The sequence below is a fragment of the Plecotus auritus genome, assembly GCF_963455305.1.
Source record: "Plecotus auritus genome assembly, chromosome: 10".
Lineage (NCBI taxonomy): Eukaryota > Metazoa > Chordata > Mammalia > Chiroptera > Vespertilionidae > Plecotus > Plecotus auritus.
The window spans coordinates 33,343,718-33,367,607 of NC_137785.1; the positions used below are offsets into that span (position 1 = coordinate 33,343,718).

At 39.3% G+C, this 23,890-nt stretch overlaps 2 pseudogenes across 2 annotated transcripts; both read left to right on the top strand.

Moving 5' to 3' along the window:
* Positions 1 to 2,852: 2,852 nt before the first annotated feature.
* On the top strand, positions 2,853 to 12,073 carry LOC308235978 (protein SPT2 homolog; annotated as a pseudogene). Its single transcript has 2 exons — positions 2,853 to 3,361; positions 11,294 to 12,073. The product of its transcript is annotated as a protein SPT2 homolog (transcript).
* A 90-nt stretch (positions 12,074 to 12,163) lies between these two features.
* Positions 12,164 to 12,716, top strand: LOC308235979 (protein SPT2 homolog; annotated as a pseudogene). The gene has a single exon. The product of its transcript is annotated as a protein SPT2 homolog (transcript).
* The last annotated feature ends 11,174 nt before the right edge of the window (positions 12,717 to 23,890 follow it).

The following is a 23,890-nucleotide window of genomic DNA, read 5'->3' on the forward strand; positions in this document are numbered from 1 at the left end:
ACAGTATGGAATTTCCTAAAAAATTTAAATATGAAACTCCCATTTGACCCAGTAATCCCATTTCTAGGACTATATCCCAAGAAATCAGAAACAGCAATCAGAAAAATTATATGTACCCCTATGTTCACAACAGCACAATTTACAATAGCTAGGATTTGGAAACAGCCTAAGAGCCCATCAACAGATGAGTGGATTAGAAAACTATGGTACATTTACAAAATTGAATACTATGTAGCTGTAAAAAAGAAAGAACTCTTACCATTCACAATAGCATGGATGGACCTGGAGAGCATTATGCTGAGCGAAATAAGCCAGTCAGAGAAAGATAAATATCACATGATGTCACTTATTTGTGGAATATAATGAACAAAATAAACTGATGAACAAAAATAAATCCAGAGACTTAGAAGCATCAAACAGACCGTCCAACCTCAGAGGGAAGGCAGGGGAAGGTGGGGGGAAGGGGAGAGATCAACCAAAGACTTGTATGCATGTGCAACTTGGGAATAATACCTTTATTATTTTTCAGCAGGAAAGGTTGTTGGGTACAGTGGGTTACCTGATTGTTGAATGCAGTTTGCTGCTCAGGTTGTTGAAGTGTTTTACATGCTTACTGAAGTCTTGGTGTGAGGCTATTTGTTCTGAAAGAGGTATGCTCTGTCTCTGAATGAGAGAGGTGTGTTAAATTTATTACGATTATAGATGTATCTAGTTTCCCTTGTAGCTCTCTTCTATGTACTTTGATTTCATGTTATGAAGTGCTTGTGAATTTGGATATTCCTGGTAAAATGAAATTATTGATATGAAGTGCTCTTTATTTATAGTAATGCTTTTTGCCTTCAAGTCTCCTGTGTTATCATATACTTTTTATTTTGTTTATGTTTGCTTAATATATTTTTTTCCATTCTTTCACTTTTGATATCTTTGTACACTTAGGTTTTTGGTAGCTTTCAGTTTTTATATTAGTTGTGAGTAAAGTGAGTTAATTTTTGGTTCAATATTTTCCCCATTCAGTTGTTCCAACACTCTTCATTATATAATGCATATTTTTCCACTGACCTAAGGAGATATTTTTATTTTACCAAATTTCCATATTTATTTGAGTCTATTACTGGACTTTGTTTTCTGTTCCATCAGTTTATCTATTCACAGGACATTATCCAAGTTTTTTAATTACTGTAGTTTTATAACACAACTAGAGGCCTGATGCATGAATATTCATGCAAGAATGGGCCTTCCTTACCCTGGCTGCCAGCACTGCCTTTGCTCTGGAGCCACCTTTTTGCTCTGGCCTGGAGCCGCCTTTCCACCTTCCCATACTGCCCAGAGGCCCGGAGTGGCTGGGGCAGTGCAGAATGCCTGCATCATTGCTATAGCAATGATGCAAGTGTCCCACCCCGCCCCCGGCTGCTCGGCGCCTGCGTATGCAAATTATCCCATCTTTCTTAATTTACATACTCACTCCTAATTGGCTGGTGGGCGTCACAAAGGTATGGTGAATTTGCATCTTACTCTTTTATTAGTGTAGATACATTATTCTATTTGTTTGGGTAGCTTTTATTCATTCATTTTTTTCAGAATTTTATTTAAAAAATATTTTTATTAATTTCAGAGAGGAAAGGAGAGGGAGACAGAGAAACATCAGTGATGAGAGAGAATCCTCGATCAGCTGTCTCCTGCATGCTCCCCACTAGGGAGATCAAGCCTGCAATCAGGACATGTGACCTAACCAGGAATCAAACTGTAACCTCCTTATTCATGGGTCAACCACTGAGCCATGCTGTCCAGGCCAGAATTTTCTTTTACATTTTTCATTTTAACATGTGAACTTAAATGAGCTTGTTTTGGTCTTAAAAATCTTGCTGATATTTTAATCAAATCATAATAAATTTATAATCAACATTGGGAGATTGACATCATTATGGCTTTATTTTATTTTTTTTAGCCAAGAATACGATGTTACTGTCCAGTTGTTCAAGTGTCAGTTATTGGGTAGCATTTAAAAATTTTATTTATATACATTGTGCACATTTTTGTTAAGATCATTCCTAGGCATCTTATGTTTTGTTGCCATTGTACATTTTCTTCGATTATATATTTCATGTACTGTTTTAAAGGATATGTATTTATATGCATGTTATCTCTCTCTTCCTCTCTGAAATAAATAAAAAAGATATTAAGCGAATAAGATTAATGATAGTTAGTAAAAAAAAAATCAATATGAACTTTTGTTTCTTCACCATATAAGCAAGTATTCAGACATTTTGGGAGTACATGTCTATCACCATTTCTGATTTTAAAAAATATATGGTAATACTGATTTTCAGAGAGAGAGGAAGGGAAAGGGAGAGAGAGACTGAAACATTGATGAGATAGAGATATCACTTCAATCGGCAGCCTCCTGCATGCCCCCTTCTGGGGACTGAACCCACAACCCTGGCATGTGCCCTGACCAGGAATCAAACCAGCAACCTCTGGCTGCCTGAGAGAATACTCAATCCACTGAGCCACACCAGCCAGGCTGAAATGAGATTTAACAATTAAACTAAAGTAACTTATTCTCAACTGAATGATTATGTCAATGAATGTGGAACAATCTACTAATTTATCTTGTGGATGTAAAACTTTTATTTAAAGTTTCAAAGGTGGGAGCACAGCATTGGACTTGTAAGGATATAGGCTGCTTGAGGAAGGGGGCAGGCAGACCGCCATGGACAGCACCAGAATTGGTCATGCTGAGTAGAGGTAGGAAAGAGGCGGCCAGCCAGTTCATTTGGCTGCAGCTGGCCACTGGGTAAGATGCGCTTTCATTCCTCTCCGAGAGCTGGCCCATTTTATCCAGTTCGGTCAACATGGATTTCAGGGAAATTCTCATGATAGCTTCTAAAGGACAAGGAACCAACAGCATACCGAAAAGGTATAGTTTGGCAGTGGGTCCTCCCAAAAAAGACCCCAAAGTTAATCAGCAGCATACAAGCTTTTCTCAGAAGAAAAGTGGAGGAGCTCGGACAAAAAGCCTTAGAGAAAAAAAGGAGAAAAGAAGAAGTAGTGAAAAAGTGAATTGAGCTAAAACATGAGAAGAAAGCAAGAACTATGGCCAAGAGGACAAAGGACAATTTTCATGGTTAAATGGGATTCCTGTTGAGGAAAAGTCAAAAAAAAGACAGGCAATGGAAAGCCACTAGTCAGGGAACAGACCAAGAGTATGAAATAGAAGAAGAGGAAGCATTCTTAGAATAAAATCAAGAAGCATCAGAGCAAGAACCTCCTCCCAAAATTGAAAGTAAACTAAAGGTCCCCCTTAAAGTGCCCCACCATCATGAACTTCACTGACCTACTCAGGCTGGCTGAGAAAAAGCAGTATGATGTGAGAGTCCATGTCCCGTATGGTTCTGGGTTTGGGATCTGGAGAAGGGCTGTGGGCAAATGATGAGACAAGACAAGAAATAATAATGTGGAAATAATGGGGGCCAGGCGGAGAGTCCAATGCAAGGGCAAGTCCTTCACTGGTACCCAGGCCTTGCTAGCCTTTTATTCAATTTTAGATATACATATTGCCCTTAGGCAGGCAATTCTGGTAACAGACAGACTATCTTAAAGGTCAGTAAATATTAGTAAAGATTTACTTTGAGACTATTTGGTCAGGAAATTGCTTGGGCCACCATTGTCTCGACTAAACAATCAGTGCCTAGCTTTGGCCCTTGCCAGAGCTCAAGGTTCACGAGCCTTCTGCGTTCCTTGTTTACACTTTTCTGATAGGGAAGGCAATGGGTAGCTTTCAACATCTCCCCCTTCTCTTTTTCTTAATAAATGTTGAAAAGTGAATGCCACCTGAAGGGTTCAAGTCCTTTTAAGATTCTTCATTCCACATCTGCAGACTAGAAATAAACATAAGAATAAAAATGAGACAAGCAATAGTGGTTATGCAGAGAGGCAAATGTAAGGAGATCCAGTGGAAGAGATTAAATTCTTTCATGTCTTTTTTAAATTGCTGCCAGGCATCTAAGGTATTCATTTGTAAGTTTGCCTGGGATAGTTGTACAATATGCTGTTGTAATTCTAAAATATCACGGGTTGTGTTACCTTTACCCCAAGCACCAAAAAAGTGATTTTTTATTGATTCCCAATAGGGAACAGGGGTGGGGGGGTATAACACAAATCTGGGGAAAAATTATAATGACACTACAAAGATATTCTTTGCTCTAAGCTGTGGATTTTATCACCCATCCACAAGACTGTAGACTTTAATGCTGATATTCTATCTCAAACTGGCTATCAATTCTTTTTTGTATAGATAGGTCTTAGTTACATTTTTCTTAAATGGTTGTGCAAACTGAGAAGTTTGAACAGTTTGTACCATGGATGAAGCAGCAATGCCCACAGAAGTAAGTAACGTTATGAGGGCAAAGAGTTCTGCAATTAACATTCCAGGAAATCTTTTTTGTCTTTTTAAGATTTTTACCAGATCATGTAACAGTTAGTAGGTTTGATGAGATTCCCAAGGCACGGTTAGGTTAGTAGGAAACTAAGTGAAAGCCGGTTGTTTTAAAATCATGAGGGAATCCTTTTGGAATGTAAAATTAATACAATGGGATAGTGTGCAGTCTGGCTTGTAATATTAAGGTGCATCTGGATGGGGCCTGAGAGGAGTACAAACGGATCAAATACACAGGCGGTGGCAAATACTGTCTTATTGGGAGTTCCCCATAAGGTACGAATGGAATTATCTGAGCTATAGTTAAAACTATACTATTTAATAGGTGCAAGTGCAGCAGCTAATTTCCATTGTGTATTTTGTAGGGGCCAGTTGTCATGTTGAAATTGAGATCCAACAAATCATCCTCCATGCCATGAAATGGAGTGATTACCTTCAACATATAGATAGGATGTGTTCCCCTTCCATTTTAGGGTGCCATTGTTACTATATGCAAACCCGTAGGGGCTCCAGTCACAAAGGAAAGACTGTTATTAATTTTGCTGCTGGTGGGGTGGTCACTATAACAGTCTTGCCAATTAATTTCTTCCTCGGTGGGGTGCCATTCATAAGACTTTTTACATAACGGCTTAGTGGCGGGGGGGCATGTCTTAGTAAAGTTACATTTTCTGCACCTCTCCCCAGAGCAAGTAGTGATAGTAGATGTATTTGGGCTTTTGCTTCCCCCTCCTTTGTTGTCCATGTTAGCCAGAAGCCTCTTTTTAATTTTATACACAAAGGAGCTGTGGTTTGGTTCTGTGTCATACAAAGGGAAGCTAGGTGGCGACACCCATGTAATTATACTTTGCCCATATACTTCCTTGCCCCACCCGTGGTCCTCCTGGGTGACCAAAGTGTTTGGTGTTATTGGTGACTACATTAGGCAGGGGATCAGCCCACATAAGGGGTCTTACCCATGGAGGGTCAGGAACATAAGTCCAAAATACTTCCCCATTTGCCCCGGTAGCATTACCGCACAGCTGATGACTGCTAGCAGGGCAAGAAAGACATTCTCAGGCGTTCTTGGGGTTCTGGTCTCCTCACAAATTCACTCAGCTTTCTGGACCATCTTCTTCACCATCCCCCAGGTGACCTCTGGGCTATTTGTCTCATCCTCTTCCCACTCCTTATCTTCAGTGGGTTGCTTGGGGCTGCTGCTATCTGGGCTGGGGCAGTCAATTGTCTGCAGCTGTAAGGCGTGGCTCCAGGTGCAAGGTCCTCATTAACCTGGCCAGTTCCTCCCTCGGATCCATGAAATATTTCTTGTGGGAATCCACATGGGCTTCGAGAAATTTTCTGGAAATATACAAGCGTACCCTTGACCAAATGTTAACAGGGGATTGGGTCCCTTCCATAAACCATACTTGGGATCTTTCCATTTAACCAGACCATTTTCCTTTGGCTTATTCTGACACCAGTTTATTTTCATGGGTGTCGTGCCATCAGCATCACAAGTGAAAAAATTTAAAGTATTTAAGGCTTAGTGTAGTCTACCTACAGGCGATTTCTCCATATTCTCCCTTTTCTGTTTTTCAAGTTGGAATTTTAGCCTATGATGCTGGTGTTCTATAATTGCCTGTCCCTGCGAATTATATGGTATCCCTGTAATGTGCTGAATTTTTCACTTTTTACAAAATTGCTAGAAGTGACAGCTTGTGTAAGCAGGTCCATTGTCAGTTTTAATAATTTTTGGAATTGCCATGATGGCAAAAGCAGCTAGGCAATGATTAATAACCTGTTTTGCCATTTCCCCTGTAGATGCAGTAGCCCATAGGCCCTTTGAAAAGGTATATACAGAGACATGCAATGCCCCAAGGTGTCCAAAAGGAGTATAATGTGTTACATCCATTTGTCAGATATGTTCCCTTATCAATCCTTGAGGGTTAATTTCTGTATTAGGCCCCTGAGGCAGATGTAACATGCAAGTGGGACATTCTCTGATAATCTGTTTTGCCTGCTGTTGAGTGATCGAGAATTGTTTGGACAACATTTTGGCAGGCTGATGTAAAAGCTGATGAGATACTGAGGCCTGTTTTAATAAAGCAACCAATTGATCGGCATGTGCATTTCCTTTTGTTAGCCGGCCAGGTAATACACTGTGAGCTCTGATGTGAGTGATATAAAAAGGATATTGTCTCTGTTGTACAATCTGCTGAACTTGTTTAAATAGTAAAAAATAAACTTTGGTCACTGAGCCATTTTAACAGAGCAGTTTCAATTCTATTCACTAGGCCCACAGCATAAGAATAGCCAGAAATAATATTAAGAAGCTCTTGGAAATCCTGCAATGTAGCCTTAATAGCCTCTAATTCAATTCTTTGTACAGAAGTATGACGGATCAGTCTGAGTCGGTCTGAGTTCATTGTATGATAGGCAGCTTTACCATTCGATGATCCATCAGTAAAAACAGTTAATGCTCCAGGAATAGGTTCCTGCCTAGTATTTTTTTGGTATAATAAGGGGGTATAATATAAAAACTGTAGTAATTTGTCTTTTAATAGGTGACAACTACTGTTAATGAATCATAATGTAAATATCTGTGTTTTCCGATGGTCGTAGGCTCTACAGCAGCAGTTCTCAACCTGTGGGTCACGACCCACAGGTTGAGAACTGCTAGCAGGGTCACCTAAGACCATCAGAAAACACAGATATTTACATTACGATTAATGTACCCTAATAATTTTTGGAAGTCATTTAAAGTTTTAAGGCGATCTTATTTCCACCTTTTGAGGCCTACTACATTGGTTTTAATTATGGTTCCCAGATATTTGAAAGGCATTTCTTTCTGTACCTTTTCTGGAGCAATTTTTACATTGCCAAAGTCTGCTCTTCCCATGGACTTTCTAAGAGCAAGTCATCCATGTAATGAATAATGCAACATCGATAATATTTGTGCCTTAAAGGCTGAACAGCTTGAGCTACATATTTTTTACACTAGGTGGGGCCATTGGCCATTCCTTGAGGCAAAACTTTCCATTGATATCTTTTCATGGGTTCTATATTATTAATAGCTGGCACTGAAAATGCAAATCTCTGTTTATCTTGAGGTGCCAAGGGAATGGTGAAGAAACAATCCTTAAGATCTACTACTATAAGAGACCAATCTAGAGGGATTTGCAAAGGCACTGGGAGTCCAGGCTGTAAAGCTTCCATGGTATGCATAGTAGCGTTAACCACTCTAACATAATGTAACAATTGCCATTTTCCTGCCGCCTCCTTAGGTATAGTAAATATAGGGTGTATTCCAAGGACTATTGGAAGGCTCTATGTGGCCAGCCTCTATTTGTTCCTGTATTAATTCATGAATATGACCTAATTTCTCCTTGGTTAATGGCCACTGATCCACCCATATAGGTCTATCATCTTTCCATTGTATAGGATCTGCATGAGGGTGAGGAGATTGAGCAGTGACCACTCCTCAAAAGGTTGATATCCTGCCGAAACCGGTTTGGCTCAGTGGATAGAGCGTCGACCTGTGGACTGAAGGGTCCCAGGTTCGATTCCGGTCAGGGACATGTGCCTTGGTTGCGGGCACATCCCTGGTGGGAAGTGTGCAGGAGGCAGCTGATCGATGTTTCTCTCTCATCGGTGTTTCTGGCTCTCTCTCCCTCTCCCTTCCTCTCTGTAAAATATCAATAAAATATATTAAAAAAAAAAAGGTTGATATCCTAATCCTCGTCTTCCTGGGTTTCCTTTGGCTTGGATGGGCTCTTTAATTCCCTGATTATTTTTTCCTAAGCTTTGACCAGTCTGATATCCCATCTGATTTATTAACTGCTGTCATTTGCTGGTAATAATAAAAGCTTGTAAACCTTCTAAAACATCCCAGCCCCATAAGTTGACTGCAATCCCAGAGACTATGTAAGGCTGAAACCATCCTGCCTGTCCTTCATCTTGACACCTTAACACTGCAGCACTGTGTTGTGTATTATCAGGAACTCTGACCCCCATGATAGAGCATATAGCTTCTACCATGGACCAACTTAGAGGCCAGAATTCTTTGCTGATAATGCTGACATCGCTCCAGTGTCTACTAAACCTTTAAATCATTTTCTCTCTATTCTTAAATTAATCATAGGATGGGTTTTGCTAATTTCATGTATCCAATAGATATCTGAGCTTCCAAATCCTTGTGTTTCTCTTTTCCTATTTATAGCTTCGCCTTGCTGAATAAAAGGTATAAGTAATATCTGAGCAATTCTTTGTCCTGAAGTAATTTGCATAATATGATTACATTCTAATATTACCTTAATTTCTCCCTCATAGTCTGAATCTATGACTCCAGGCAGAACAGTTAGTCCTTTCAGAGTTTTTCCACTTCTCCTTAAAATTAATCCTAAAGTTCTTGGTGGCACAGGTCCACAGATTCCTGTAGGAACAGCTTGCTGAGCCATATTGGGGGTCAAAGTGACCGCTATAGTACTGTTAAGAACTAGGCCTGGGCTCCCTGGAATGGCTCATGGGGAGTCCACTGTGGGCCTTGCAGGGCAAATTTCCCCTATTGATGACGGGGTTGGGGGGCCGTTTCCCTGTGGTTGGTCATTCCCTATGTCTTGATCTAATGGCTGCCCATTTTTATGAAATTTCTATCTACATTAACCAACCCAATGGTTTCCCTTCTGACTTCTAGGACACAGAGAGGTTTAATCTGTGTTGATTGATTTGGGAGTCAGAATGCTCACGCCTTTCCCTAGATCGCCACCTTGTGTCCTTCTTGGTTGCTTACTTTATTTTTAAAATGTGCTGTTCTTCCACAATTATAATACCTTTTATTCCCCACTGTTACAGTGGCAGCGAGTAAGTTTGCTTGAAAAGTGCCTGACCCCACATTCTGACATGCTCGAATCATTTCTGTAATGGTACTATTTTTTTCTCAGAGGCGTCAGGCATTTCTTAGAATCAGCATTGGCATTTTCATAAGCTAATTGCTGAATTAACATGTCTCCTGCTGTTTCATGTTGAATCTGGCATCTCACTGCTTGAGTGAGGCAAGCCACAAAGTCAGAAAATGACTCTGTAGGCCCCTGCATACATTTACTAAAAGCTCCCTCAGGGTCCCCCTTTTTTTTTTTTTTAAATGTTGTGATTTTAAAAATAATATATTTTATTGATTTTTTACAGAGAGGAAGGGAGAGGGATAGAGTGTTAGAAACATCGATGAGAGAGAAACATCGAACAGCTGCCTCCTGCACACCCCCTACTGGGGACGTGCCTGCAACCAAGGTACATGCCCTTGACCGGAATCGAACCTGGGACTGCTTTCAGTCCGCAGGCTGATGCTCTATCCACTGAGCCAAACCAGTTTCGGCCAGGATCCCCTTTTGATGGTAAAGCCCACCAAGCTCTTCTTCCACAAAGTCTGATTTGCTCATATGCCTGTTGCACATAATTTAGCCGATTTTGTATGCCATTATATTGTCCCAGTCCTGTCAGCATTTCATAATTTATTTGAGCATTCAGCCCACAGTTTGCATGGGCTTGCTCCTGACATTTCTCCAAAATTTCTCCCTTCCATAGTAAATAATCTCCTCCATCCAGAGTTGCGTGAGCCAGAGAATACCAATCATAAGGAGCTAAGAATGCTTCAGAAATATTAGTCATAATTTCTCTGGTAAAAGAGCTGTAGGACCATTCTGGACTATGCTTACATGCAAGGACTTTATCATTTTAAAGTCAAATTTTTCATGATGTCTTATTATATGATTCGGGAGCTGTAGGTCAGCTACTTGTATAATAGGAAAAGCAAGTTGATCCTCCACCGTCATGTGCTTTAATCCTTCTCGGATTGCTCTTTGCATAGGTGATTCTATTAATGGTGAATTAAAAGTTTCAGGATAAGGACATGGAGGTGGAGGGGGCCATGAAGGCCATTCCTCCAATTTTTCTTTTTGCTCCTCTTTAGGAGCAGAAGGTGCAAGGGGAGGGGGTTTATCCTCTTTTGTTTCTCTAAAAGGCTCTAGCAAATGCAATACCATGTTCCACAAGGAGAAACAATTTGGAGGCAAATTTTCCCCCTGCTGCTGAGGTTTTCTCAAGTTATGACTAACTCTTTCCCAACTTTCAACATCTAATGTACCTTCTTCAGGAAACCAGAGATTATGTTCTATAATAACATGCAAAAACTGTAAGAGAATACCTTCTGACACTTTAATTCCTTTATCCTTAAGCATGCAAACCAAAAGTCTACAATAAAGCTTCTCCCCTTTTGACAAATTCTGCCCCATTAGCCTGTCTAAAAAAAAGACGTTCCCACCCTACTTACAGATCTCAACTTCTGCAGCTGGCTGTGGGCTTTTCACGCTGAGAATTTCCCCATCTATCCGGTGAATTCTTTTTCCCCACTTTGCTGGTTAAACTTTGTTTTTCTGCTCCAGGCAAATCTTCTTCTCTAGACATCCATCATTCGAGGTGCCAGATGTGAGAGTCCACGACCCACGTCACTCAGGGTTCGGGATCTGGAGAAGGGCCGTGTTCAAATGATGAGACAAGACAAGAAATAATAATGGGGGGCCAGGTGGAGAGTCCAATGCAAGGGCAAGGACTGCACTGGTGCCCAGACCCTGACAGGCTTTCATTCAATTTTAGATACACATATTGCCCTTAGTCAGGCAGGCAATTCTGGTAACAGAAAGACTATCTTAAAGGTCAGTAAAAATTTACTTTGAGACCATTTGGCCAGGAAATTGCTTGAGCCACCATTGTCTCGACTAAACAATCAGTGCATAGCTTTAGCCCTTGCCAGAGCTCAAGTTTCATGATCCTTCTGCATTCCTTGTTTACACTTTTCTGATAGGGAAGTCAATAGCTAGCTTCCAACAGTATGAACCAGTGGAAATCAAGGTAGTGAAAAAAAAAACACACACACACACACAGAAAAGTGACTTATGATTGCACAAGAACTTAGGGAGTGAAAACTTCTTGAATGAAGACATATGAAAAAGAAGCCTGAAGCAGATGCAGGACTACCTCTGACCAAAATGGTGCCTTCTCATACAGAAAGTATGGGCACAAAAACTTGCAGAGTTTCCAGGGACAAGCATCCTTCTCCCAAAGGTACTCCCCTTCCTCATGCTGAGAAGAAATCCACAACCAGCACAGATAAGAAACATTTAGGTTTGTTTTCATCCAAATCCATGCCAGGAGAGAGGACCAAAGTAGGATCTAGCAACTGCTCCCAAGCCTCACTTCGGAAGGACCATGACAGGCCTGTTTACAATGGGGCTGGAAAGACCCACTTGAGCACCTTTTCACCAAGTGTTCCAAAGACTTCTGCTAAAGGGACTCAGAAATCTGTTACTGAGCACACAGCCAAAAAATCTCCTCTCCATCCTAGCCATTCCAGACCTGGACCTGTGGTCTCCCCACATAAGGCTAAGAGTCCAGGTGTCAGGCAGTCAGGCAGCAGCTCCAGCCCAGTTCCTGGGCAGGCCATCACAGGGAGTCTTCGGCGTATGGTTAGTTCTGGCTCCATGCCCAGGCACCAGAATGGCAGCTCCAGCTCAGGACCTGAGCACTCGATCAATCAGTGGGACCCAGAGGCCAGCCAGTGACTTAAATCCTCCTGGAAGGACAGTCAGCAGTATAGGTGGCTCTGGATGACCTATCAGTGGCCCAGGTGGTTCTAGGAAGTCAGTTGTCAGTTCTGGTGACTCTGGGTGGCCTGTGCACAATCCACATAACTGACGACCAATGAGTGGCTCAGTGCCCTCCAGGCGGTTAGTCAGTGGCTCTGGGCGATCAGTAAGTGGCAGTTTCAGCTAGACAGACTGTCAGCAGTTCAGGCCCTAGAAGACCAGTGAGCAGATTGGGACCTGGGTGAATAGTTAGTAGCTTAGATCCCCCCATAAGCCCAAATGCACTTTTTTCTCAGAAACAATATCTTCTAAGAATATCATTACCCAGCCCACCAATGGACAGATGAATGGAATGAAGCCTTCTTTAGCTGGCTATAGATCTGCCCAATGTTCTCAAGGGTTTCCCTTCCCTGGTGGTTACAAAAGACAGTGAGAATATATAGAGGAGGAAGATGAGAACTATGACTCCAAAATGGAAGATTTTATCAAAGATGAAGGAGAATCTCAGGAAGAAATATCTAAGCACATTCTTTGGCTATGACTGAAAAAAATACAAAGATAAAGAAGCAAAGAGTTTAAGACCAGGTATGCAAGAGGACTTAGAGGAAATGAGATCAGAGGAAGAAGCAACAAAATGCGGAGAGGTCAAGAAGCTGAAAAGACGTTAGCTGCTGCTTTTATTTATTTTTGTGAAACGCTGGAGACACTCTACTGCAAAGAAGTCCTGCCTTTGGACTGAAGAAGCCCATTATAATTTTAGATTTACTAGTGGCCCAGTGCACGAAATTCATGCACAGGGGTGGGGGGAGGGTGTCCCTCAGCCTGGCCTGCACTCTCTCCAATCTGGGACCCCTTGGGGGATGTGCGGGATGGGGCCTATGCTGGCAGTTGGACATCCCTCTCACAATCCAGGACTGCTGGCTCATAACCGCTTGCCTGCCTGCCTGCCTGCCTGATTGCCCCTAACTGTTTCTGCCTGCCAGCCTGATCACCCCTAACCACTCCCCTGGTGGCCTGATTGACTCCTAACTGCTCCCTTGCTGGCCTGATCGCCCCCAACTGCCCTCCCCTGCCGCAACTTGCCTTCTCCGCCGGGACCCACCTCCTCTGCGTGAGGCGGAGGAGATGCTCGACCCCCAGGCCTCACCACACGAAGTGGCTGCTGCACCCCACCTCCTCTGTGCACTTGGCCATCTTGTGGTGGCCATCTTGTGGCAGCCATCTTGTGGCAACGTCATGTGCAAGGGCCACTTAGGCTTTTATTAGTATGGATACTTGGATCCTCAAGGACAAGGAATGGATACTATACACCGAGTGGCCAGATTATTATGATCTCTGAATGCATAACACTCTCCAGCCAGCCTGGCCAGGGGGAGGGGACATGGGCGGTTGGCCGGCCTGCCTGCTGGTTGAGGGGACAATTTGCATATTAGCTTTTTATTATATAGTATATACACTGAGTGGCCCGATTATGATGCATTCAGAGATCATAATAATCTGGCCCATCAGTGTATATTTTGAGCATAAAGTATTTTCAAATAATTTCCAGGGTGAGAGCTGTAGTGCAGATGACATAGTGCCCAGTGAGTGCTCTTAGGAAGTTAACTGCTCACAGATGCCAGCCTCGATCCTGATGAGCTATGCACTCTAATGTGGGGCCCACTCAATAGCCAGCCAATCTTCTTTTGTTCCTTTGCTATTTTAAAAAGGAAAAAATATTGCCTCTTGACTTCCAATTGCCTCTTGACTGTTGATGGGTGAGTAGGGCAATGGCCAGCTCCCAATCAAACTTATTTTGTCTTTTTATGAGGAATCTGACCCTTCCATGAATATTGTCAGCAATAAAGTGACCTGTTCTAATCTATATATTTGGATTGAGAACTTGAAAATGTAGAGTAGGCTTTATAATTATATGGATGTCATCTCTGTGACTTTGAAGTAAAAAGTAGAATAAATTATATTGTATTCTATATTCATGGATTGGATGCTGAGCATTCTTATTCACTGATTTAGGTGATTAGGCAATTAACAAAAAAAATTCAAGTTAAAAAACAAGTTATGCTATATGGTGTAAGAATATTGTTTTCCAAATTTTCCTTTCAGATTTATTGTAAAATAGACAATGTTACTGTGCTGGTTTTGATCTAAAAAGTCATTTTATATTGTAGAAAAAATATTTTATTCAAAGATTAGAATTGAAAGAGTAATAGTTTAAAAAATAAGCAAGTGACACGTGAGGCTCCCCTTACTCTCCCATTATAAAGATATTTTGGAATCCAAAGTGCTTTTGTGTCTCTTGATGTTAATGACTTTGTATTTTTATCTTAAAATTCCTTAGCAATTAATGGCAAAAAAAGACAAAAGCTAAATTCATGTGTATCAAGAGAAAATAAATAAATAAATAAAGTTTCAAAGAGTACCAAAATTTTGCATTGGACGTACTGATTTTAAGCTCATTGTTAAGAAATAACATTCCTTTCTAAAAGATTTAGTTGGAAAAAAACTGGTGTAAGAAGAGAACTTTACCAGGAGATTCTTTTAATTTTATAAAATTTTTTATTGTTTAAAGTATTACATATGTCTCCATTTCCCCAATTGGCCTCTCCCTGGCTGCTCCCACCCCCCAGCACATGCCCTCACTCCCTATTGTCTGTTTTCATTGGTTATGCTTATATGCATACATACAAGTCCTTTGGTTGGTCTCTTACCTCACCCTCCCACCCTCCCTGCCCTCTCTCTGAGGTTGGATAGTCTGTTCGATGCTTCTAAGTCTCTGAATCTATTTTTTGTTCATCAGTTTATGTTGTTTATTATATTTCACAAATGAGTGAGATCATGTGATATTTATATTTCTCTCCACGACCATCCATGCTGTTGTGAGTGGTAGGAGATCCTTCCTTTTCACAGCAGTGTAGTATTCCATTGTGCAGATGTACCACAGTTTTTTATTTATTTTTTTTAACTTTTTTTTATTAAGGCATTATATGTGTACATATCTTACCATTGCCCCACCCACCCCACTCCCATACATGCCCTCACATCCCAATGTTTTGCATCGGTTGGTTACTCTTATATGCATGCATGTAAGTCCGTCAGTTGATCTCTTATTTCCCCCACCTCTCCCTAACCTTACCGCTGTAATTTGACAGTCTGTTTGATGCTTTACTGCCTCTGTATCTATCTTTTTGTTCATCAGTTTATAATGTTTTTCATTATCCCCAAATGAGTGAGATCATGTGGTATTTTTCTTTCATTGACTGGCTTATTTCACTTAGCATAATGTTCTCTAATTCCATCCAGGTGCCTACAAATGGTAGTAATTCCTTCTTTTTTATGGCAGCATAGTATTCTATTGTGTAGATGTATAACAGTTTTTTGATCCAGTCATCTGCTGATGGGCACCTAGGCTGTTTCCAAATCTTAGCTATTGTAAATTGTACTGCTATGAACATAGGGGTGCATATATCCTTTCTGATTGGTGTTTCTAGTTTCTTAGGATATATTCCTAGGAGTGGGATCACTGGGTCAAATGGGAGTTCCATTTTCAGTTATTTCAGGAAACTCCATACTGTTCTCCACAGTGGCTGCACCAGTCTGCATTCCCACCAGCAGTGCACGAGGGTTCCTTTTTCTGCGCATCCTCGCCAACACTTGTCATTTGTTGATTTGTTGATGATAGCCATTCTGACAGGTGTGAGATGGTACCTCATTGTCGTTTTGATTTGCATCTCTCAGATGATTAGTGACTTTGAGCATGTTTTCATATGTCTCCTGGCCTTCCTTCTGTCCTCTTATGAAAAATATTTATTTAGATCTGTTGCCCATTTTTTTGATTGGGTTGTTTGTCTTCCTTTTGTTAATTTGTATGAGTTCCTTGTAAATGTTGGAGATTAAAATCTTATTGGTGATAACATTGGCAAATATGTTCTTCCATGCAGTGGGCTTTCTTGTTGCTTTGTTGATGGTTTCTTTTGCTGTGAAAAACCTTTTTATTTTGATGTAGTCTCATTTGTTTATTTTCTCTTTGGCTTCCGTTGCCCTAGGGGCAGTATCAGTGAAGAAGTTCTTTTGGCATATGTCTGAGATTTTGCTGCTTGTGGATTCCTCTAGTATTTTTATGGTTTCCCATCTTATATTTAAGTCCTGTATCTATTTTGAGTTTATTTTTGTGTATGGTGTAAGTTGGTGATCTAGTTTCATTTTTTTGCATGTATCTGTCCAATTTTCCCAACACCATTTATTGAAGAGACTGTCTTGATTCCATTGTATGTTCATGCCTCCTTTATCAAATATTAATTGTGCATATTGGTTTGGGTCGATATCTGGATTCTCTATTCTATTCCATTGATCTATATGTCTGTTCTTGTGCCACTACCAGGCTGTTTTGAGGACAGTGGCTTTGTAATACAGCTTGAAATCTGGTATTGAGATCCCTCCTACTTTATTATTCTTTCTCAGGATTGCTATGGCTATTTGAGGTCTTTTTTTTTATTCCAGATGAATTTTTAGGGAGTTATTTCCAGGTCTGTGAAATATGCCGTTGGTATTTTAATTGGGAGTGCATTGAATCTATTGACTGCTTTGGGTAGTATGGACATTTTAATGATGTTTATTCTACCAATCCATGAACCTGGTATGTTCTTCCATCTGTTTATGACTTCCTCTATCTCTTTTTTCAGTGTCCTGTAGTTTTCCACGTATAGGTCTTTTACCTCCTTGGTTAGGTTTATTCCTAAGTATCTTAATTTTTTAGGTGTGATGGTAAATGGGATTGCTTTTTCAGTCTCTCTTTCTGTAAGTTCACTATTGATGTATAGAAATGCCATAGACTTCTTGGCGTTAATTTTGTATCCTGCTACATTGCCAAATTCATTTATTAAGTCTGTTAGTTTTTTGATGGAGCCTTTTGGGTTTTGTATGTACAATATCATGTCATCTGCAAATAAGGACAGCTTTACTTCTTCTTTTCCAATTTGGATGCCTTTTATTTTTTCTTCTTGTCTAATTGCAATGGCTAATACTTCCAGTACTATGTCAAACAGGAGTGGTGAGAGTGGGCATCCCTGCCTTGTTGCTGTTCTTAGGGGAAATGGTTTTAGTTTTTGCCCATTGAGTATGATGTTAGCTGTGGGTTTATCATATATAGCTTTTATTATGTTGAGGTATGATCCTTGTATTCCCACCTTGCTGAGAGTTTTTATCAAGAAAGGAGGTTGGATCTTGTCAAATGCTTTTTCTGCATCAGTTGATATGACTATGTGATTTTTATCTCTCAATTTGTTTATGTGATGTATCACATTTATTGATTTGCGGATATCGTACCATCCTTGCATTAGTGGGATGAATCCTACTTGGTCATGGTGTATGATCTTTCAGATGTACTGCCAGATCCGATTTGCTAGAATTTTGTTGAGGATTTTGGCATCTACGTTCATAAGGGATATTGGCCTTTAATTCTCCTTCATTGTGTTGTCTTTATCTGGTTTTGGTATTAGGGTGATGATGGCTTCATAGAAGGAGGTTGGAAGTGTTCCTTCCTCTTGTATTTTTTGGAATAGTCTGAGGAGGATAGGTTTTAGTTCTTCCTTGAATGTTTGGTAAAACTCTCCTGTGAAGCTGTCTGGCCCCGGGCTTTTGTTTGCCGGAAGCTTTTTGATGATTGCTTCAATTTCTTCCATAGTTACTGGCATATTGAGCTGTTTAGATTCTTCCTGATTGAGTTCTGGAAGGTTATATTTTTCTAGGAATATATCCATTTCCTCCAGGTTGTCCAGTTTGTTGGAATAGAGTTGTTCGTAATATTTTTTAACAATCCTTTGTATTTTGGTGGGTCTGTTGTTATTTCAACGCTCTCATTTCCGATTTTGTTTATTTGGGTCCTCTCTCTTTGCTTCTTGGTGAGCCTGCCTAGAGGTTCATCAATCTTGTTTGTCCTTTCAAGGAACCAGCTCTTAATTTTGTTGATCTTTTGTATTGTTTCTTTTGTCTCTATGTCGTTTATCTCTGCCCTGCTCTTTATTATTTCCTTCCTTCTGCTTACACTGGGCTTTTCTTGTTGCTCTTTTTCTAACTCTTTGAGTTGTGGGGTTAGGTAATTTATTACCATTGTTTCTTTTATTTATTTATTTTTTTGCAGTAGGCTTGTAGAGCCATGAACTTCCCTCTCAAGACTGCTTTCGCTGTGTCCCATATATATTGGATTGTTGTGTTTTCATTTTCATTTGTTGCCATGATGTTTTGTATTTCTTCCTTGATCTCTCTGGTAACCAGTCATTGTTGAATAGCATGCTGTTTAGTCTCCATGTGTTTGATTTCTTTGGATTGTTTTTATTGTAGTTGATTTCCATTTTATGCCACTGTGGTCTGAGAAGATGCTTGATATGATTTCTATCTTCTTGAATTTGAAGAGACTTTGCCTATGTCTGAACATATGGTCTTTCTTTGAAAAAGACCCATGTGCACTTGAGAAGAATGTATATTCTGTGGCTTTGGGGTGAAATGTTCTGAAGATGTCAATTAATTCCATCTGGTCTAGTGAGTCATTTAGGATTGATGTTTCTTTGCTGATTTTTTGTTTAGAGGATTTGTCCAATGGTGATAGTGGGGTATTAAAGTCCCCTACTATGATACATAGCTGTCAATCTCTCCCTTGATATCCTCCAGGAGTTTTTTTTTTTTTTTATGTATTTGGGTGCTCCTGTATTGGGTGCATATATGTTTACCATAGTTATTTCTTCTTGTTGGATTGCTCCCTTTAGTATTATGAAGTGGCCTTCCTTATCTCTTGTTATGTCCTTCACTTTGCGATCTAATTTGTCAGATATAAGTATTGCTACTCCAGCTTTTTTTTCAGTTCCATTTGCCTGGAAAACCTTTTTCCATTCCTTCACCCTCAGTCTGTGTGCGTCATTTTTTCTGAGGTGGGTTTCTTGTAGACAGCAGATATATGGGTCTTGTTTACTTATCCAATCCGTTACCCTATGTCATTTGATTGGGGCATATAATCCATTTACATTTAAATTTATTATTGATAGGTACTTATTTGTCGCCATTTTTATTCTTTACCCCTGTGTTCCTTCTTTGCTTCCTATTTCTTTTTTTTTTTTTTTTTTTTTTTTTTTTTTTTTTTTTTTTTTTACAGCAGACCCTTTAGCATTTCTTGCATTGCTGGTTTGGTGGTAATAAATTCCCTTAGTCCTTTTTTGTCTGTGAGGCTCCTGATTTCACCTTCAATTTTGATTGATAGCCTTGCTGGGTACAGTATTCTTGGATTCAGACCCTTCCTTTGCATGACTTTGTATATTTCATTCCATTCCCTTCTGGCCTGATGAGTTTCTGTTGAGAAATCAGTCGCTAGTCTGATGGGGGTTCTTCTGTGTGTTACTTTCTGTCTCTCTCTTGCCGCTTTTAAGATTCTTACTTTGTCATTGGTGTTTGTCAATTTAAATATAATGTGCCTTGGCGTTGGTCATTTGGTGTTCATTTTGCTTGGGACTCTGTGAGCTTCTTGGATTTGTATGGGTTTTTTCTTCCCTATATCAGGGAAGTTTTCTGTCATTATTTCTTCAAACAGGTTTTCTATTCCTTGCTCAGCTTCCTTTCCTTCTGGAACCCCTATTATGCAGATGTTGTTTTGTTTCATGTTGTCCCAAAGTTCCCTTAGGCTCTCCTCCTGCTTTTTAATTTTTTTCTCTAGAAGCTGCTCTACATGGGTATTTTTTGCCATCTTTTCTCTAGCTCACTGATGCGGTCCTCTGCTTCTTCTAGTCTACTCTTGATGCTTTCTATTGAGTTCTTTACAGCAGCGATGTCATTTTTCATTTCTTCTTGGTTCTTCATTTCCTCTTGGTTCTTGCTCATATTGTCTTCCATTCTTTTCAGCCACCTTATGACCATTTCTCTGAATTCTTACTCTGGAAGGTTGCTTGCCTCAGTTTTGTTTACTTCCTTTTCTGGTGATGCCTGCTTTTCTTTCATATGCAGGATGTTTCTTTGTCTTCCCAGGGTCTCTCTTCTCTGGATGTCAGGTTATGTAGTTCTCTCTCTCCTTATCCCAGGTGAAATCTGACCTTTCCGTGGTGGAGTGAAGAGCTCCTCTGCATCCGCGTGTTTGCAACAATTGCGGACAGTTGTTCTGGGGCTCTCAGCTGTTCGGTGGGTGCCGCAGTTGTGGATTCTCAGGCTTCCGATAAGCTCCACTTTTCCTTTCCAGATCAGTTGTTCCTAATCTGAACCTTAGCCTAACAATCATTGTGATTTCTAAGAATTTTGAATATTTTCCCACTGTCGTATCAGCTCTATGAAAATGAATTTTATGTGTTAAACCGACATTCTTCCAAAAAGCAAACTCATTTAGACTGAATTATAAATGGAAACAGTATTGCACTCACTTCTCTGCTCTTTGAACATGATTTCCCAGTGACTAAACCGTGTCCTTTTGATATAAAAGCTCTGTGAACATGTACTCCTAGCGTTTCAAGCACATTTCTAAATATGTCCCTATTCTACCATTGAATTCTCATTTTTGATTCACTTTTGACCCATTCATTGTGAATTGCAAGTGTTGATTCAGCATTCTTCCATATATACCAGCTCTTAAACGTCAGTCTATTTTAAAGACTATCCTACCTTTCACAGCTCTTTGAATTCTAATTCTCAGTATTTCAACACTGCACATGGGTATTAAGGTTCTACAAACCTTAGAGTTTGTTGGCTTGTGTTCAAATACTAATAATATAACTCTAAAGAGCTGGTATGATACCTGTAAGAAAATGATAAAACTCTCAGAGCTCAAAATAGCAGAGCAGGGAAATGTCTAGGATTGTATCTGAAAGAGTTGGAATACGTTTGTAGAACCTTAATACCTATGAGAGTATCTACAAAACCTCTGAGAGTTTTATCATTTTCTTACAGGTATCATACCAGCTCTTTATAGTTATATTATTAGTATTTGAACACTAGCCAACTATCATTTTGAATTCTAAGAGTTTTGAATACTCTCATACTGTCATATCAGCTGTATGAAAATGTATTTTTTAGTGTTTAACCAGCTTTCTTCTAAAAATCCCAACTCATTTAGACTGAATTACAAATGTAAACAGTGTCGCACGCCCATCTGAGGTCTTTGAACATGATTTTCCTGTGACTAAACACTGCCCTTCTGATTTAAAATCTCTGTGAACATGTATTCCCATAGTTTCAAGCACATTCCTAGATATTTCCCTAGTGCATTATTGTGAATTCTCAGCGTTTGATTCAGTTTTGTCCAGTGATTCAAGCTCCTTCATTGTGAATTCCAAGTGTTCATAGTTTTTCATTATATCACAACTCTTTAAATGTAAGTTGTTTCTAATTTGAACCTTAGCCTAACTATCATTGTGATTTCTAAGAATTTTGAATATTTTCCCACTGTCGTATCAGCTCTATGAAAATGAATTCTATGTGTTTAACCGACATTCTCCCAAGAAGCCAACTCATTTAGACTGAATTATAAACGGAAACAGTATTGCACTCACTTCTCTGCTCTTTGAACATGAATTCCCAGTGACTAAACAGTGTCCTTTTGATATGAAAGCTCTGTGAACATGTACTCCTAGCGTTTCAAGCACATTCCTAAATATGTCCCTATTCTACCATTGAATTCTCATTTTTTGATTCACTTTTGGCCAGTGATTGAAGCCCATTCATTGTGAATTGCAAGTGTTGATTCAGCGTTCTTCCATATATACAAGCTCTTAAACGTGAGTGATTACTATTTTAAAGACTACCCTACCTTTCACAGCCCTTTAAATACAAATTCTCAGTATTTCAACAGTTCACTAGAAATATTAATGTTCTACAAGCATATTCCACGTGTTTCATATACATTCCTAGACATTTCTCTGGTCTGTAAATTTGAGCACTTAGAGTTTTAACATTGTCTTAAAGGCATCTGAGCCCTATGAAATTGAATGTTTACGTGTTTAACCAAGATTCTTTCAAAAACATCAATGTATTTAGACTAAATTATAAATGGAACCAGTATCCAACTCAGTTCTCAGTTCTTTGAACACAATTTCCCAGTGAATAGTTTCCTTCAGATATTAAAGGCCTTTGAACATATATTACTAGTATGTGAAGCACATTCCTAAATATTTGCCTTGTCTACCACTATGATTTCTCAGTGTTTGATTCACTTTTGTCCAATGATCAAAGCCCATTCATTGTGAATTGCAAGTGTTGATTCAGCGTTCTTCCATATATACCAGCTCTTAAACGTGAGTGATTACTATTTTAAAGACTACCCTACTTTTCACAGCTCTTTAAATACCAATTCTCTATATTTCAACACTGCACAGAGGTATTAAGGTTCTACAAACATATTCCAAGTCTTTCAGATACTGTCCTAGACATTTCCCTGGTCTGTTATTTTGAGCTCTGAGAGTTTTAACATTTACATACGGGTATCATATCAGCTCTTTATAGTTAAATTATTAATACTTTGAACACTAGCCAACTATCAATTTGATTTCTAAAGTTTTGAATACTTTCATACTGTCATAGCTGTATGCAAATGTACTTTTAAATGTTTAACCAACTTTCTTCCAAACCCCAACTCATTTAGACTAAATTACAAATGTAAACGGTTTTGCACTACTTCTCAGGTCTTGGAACATGATTTTCCTGTGACTAAACACTGCCCTTCCGATATAAAATCTCTGTGAACATGTATTCCCATAGTTTCAAGCACATTCCTAGATATTTCTCTAGTGCATTTTTGTGAATTCTCAGCGTTTGATTCACTTTTGTCCAGTGATTCAAGCTCCTTCATTGTGAATTCCAAGTGTTCATAGTTTTTCATTATATCACAACTCTTTAAATGTAAGTTGTTTCTAATTTGAACCTTAGCTTAGCTATCTTTGTGATTTCTAAGAATTTTGAATATTTTCCCACTGTCGTATCAGCTCTATGAAAATGAATTTTACGTGTTAAACCGACATTCTTCCAAAAAGCAAACTCATTTAGACTGAATTATAAATGGAAACAGTATTGCACTCACTTCTCTGCTCTTTGAACACGATTTCCCAGTGACTAAACCGTGTCCTTTTGATATAAAAGCTCTGTGAACATGTACTCCTAGTGTTTCAAGCACATTTCTAAATATGTCCCTATTCTACCATTGAATTCTCATTTTTGATTCACTTTTGACCCATTCATTGTGAATTGCAAGTGTTGATTCAGCATTCTTCCATATATACCAGCTCTTAAACGTCAGTCTATTTTAAAGACTATCCTACCTTTCACAGCTCTTTGAATTCTAATTCTCAGTATTTCAACACTGCACATAGGTATTAAGGTTCTACAAACTTAGAGTTTGTTGGCTAGTGTTCAAATACTAATAATATAACTCTAAAGAGCTGGTATGATACCTGTAAGAAAATGATAAAACTCTCAGAGCTCAAAATAGCAGAGCAGGGAAATGTCTAGGATTGTATCTGAAAGAGTTGGAATACGTTTGTAGAACCTTAATACCTATGAGAGTATCTACAAAACCTCTGAGAGTTTTATCATTTTCTTACAGGTATCATACCAGCTCTTTATAGTTATATTATTAGTATTTGAACACTAGCCAACTATCATTTTGAATTCTAAGAGTTTTGAATACTCTCATACTGTCATATCAGCTGTATGAAAATGTATTTTTTAGTGTTTAACCAGCTTTCTTCTAAAAATCCCAACTCATTTAGACTGAATTACAAATGTAAACAGTGTCGCACGCCCGTCTGAGGTCTTTGAACATGATTTTCCTGTGACTAAACACTGCCCTTCTGATATAAAATCTCTGTGAACATGTATTCCCATA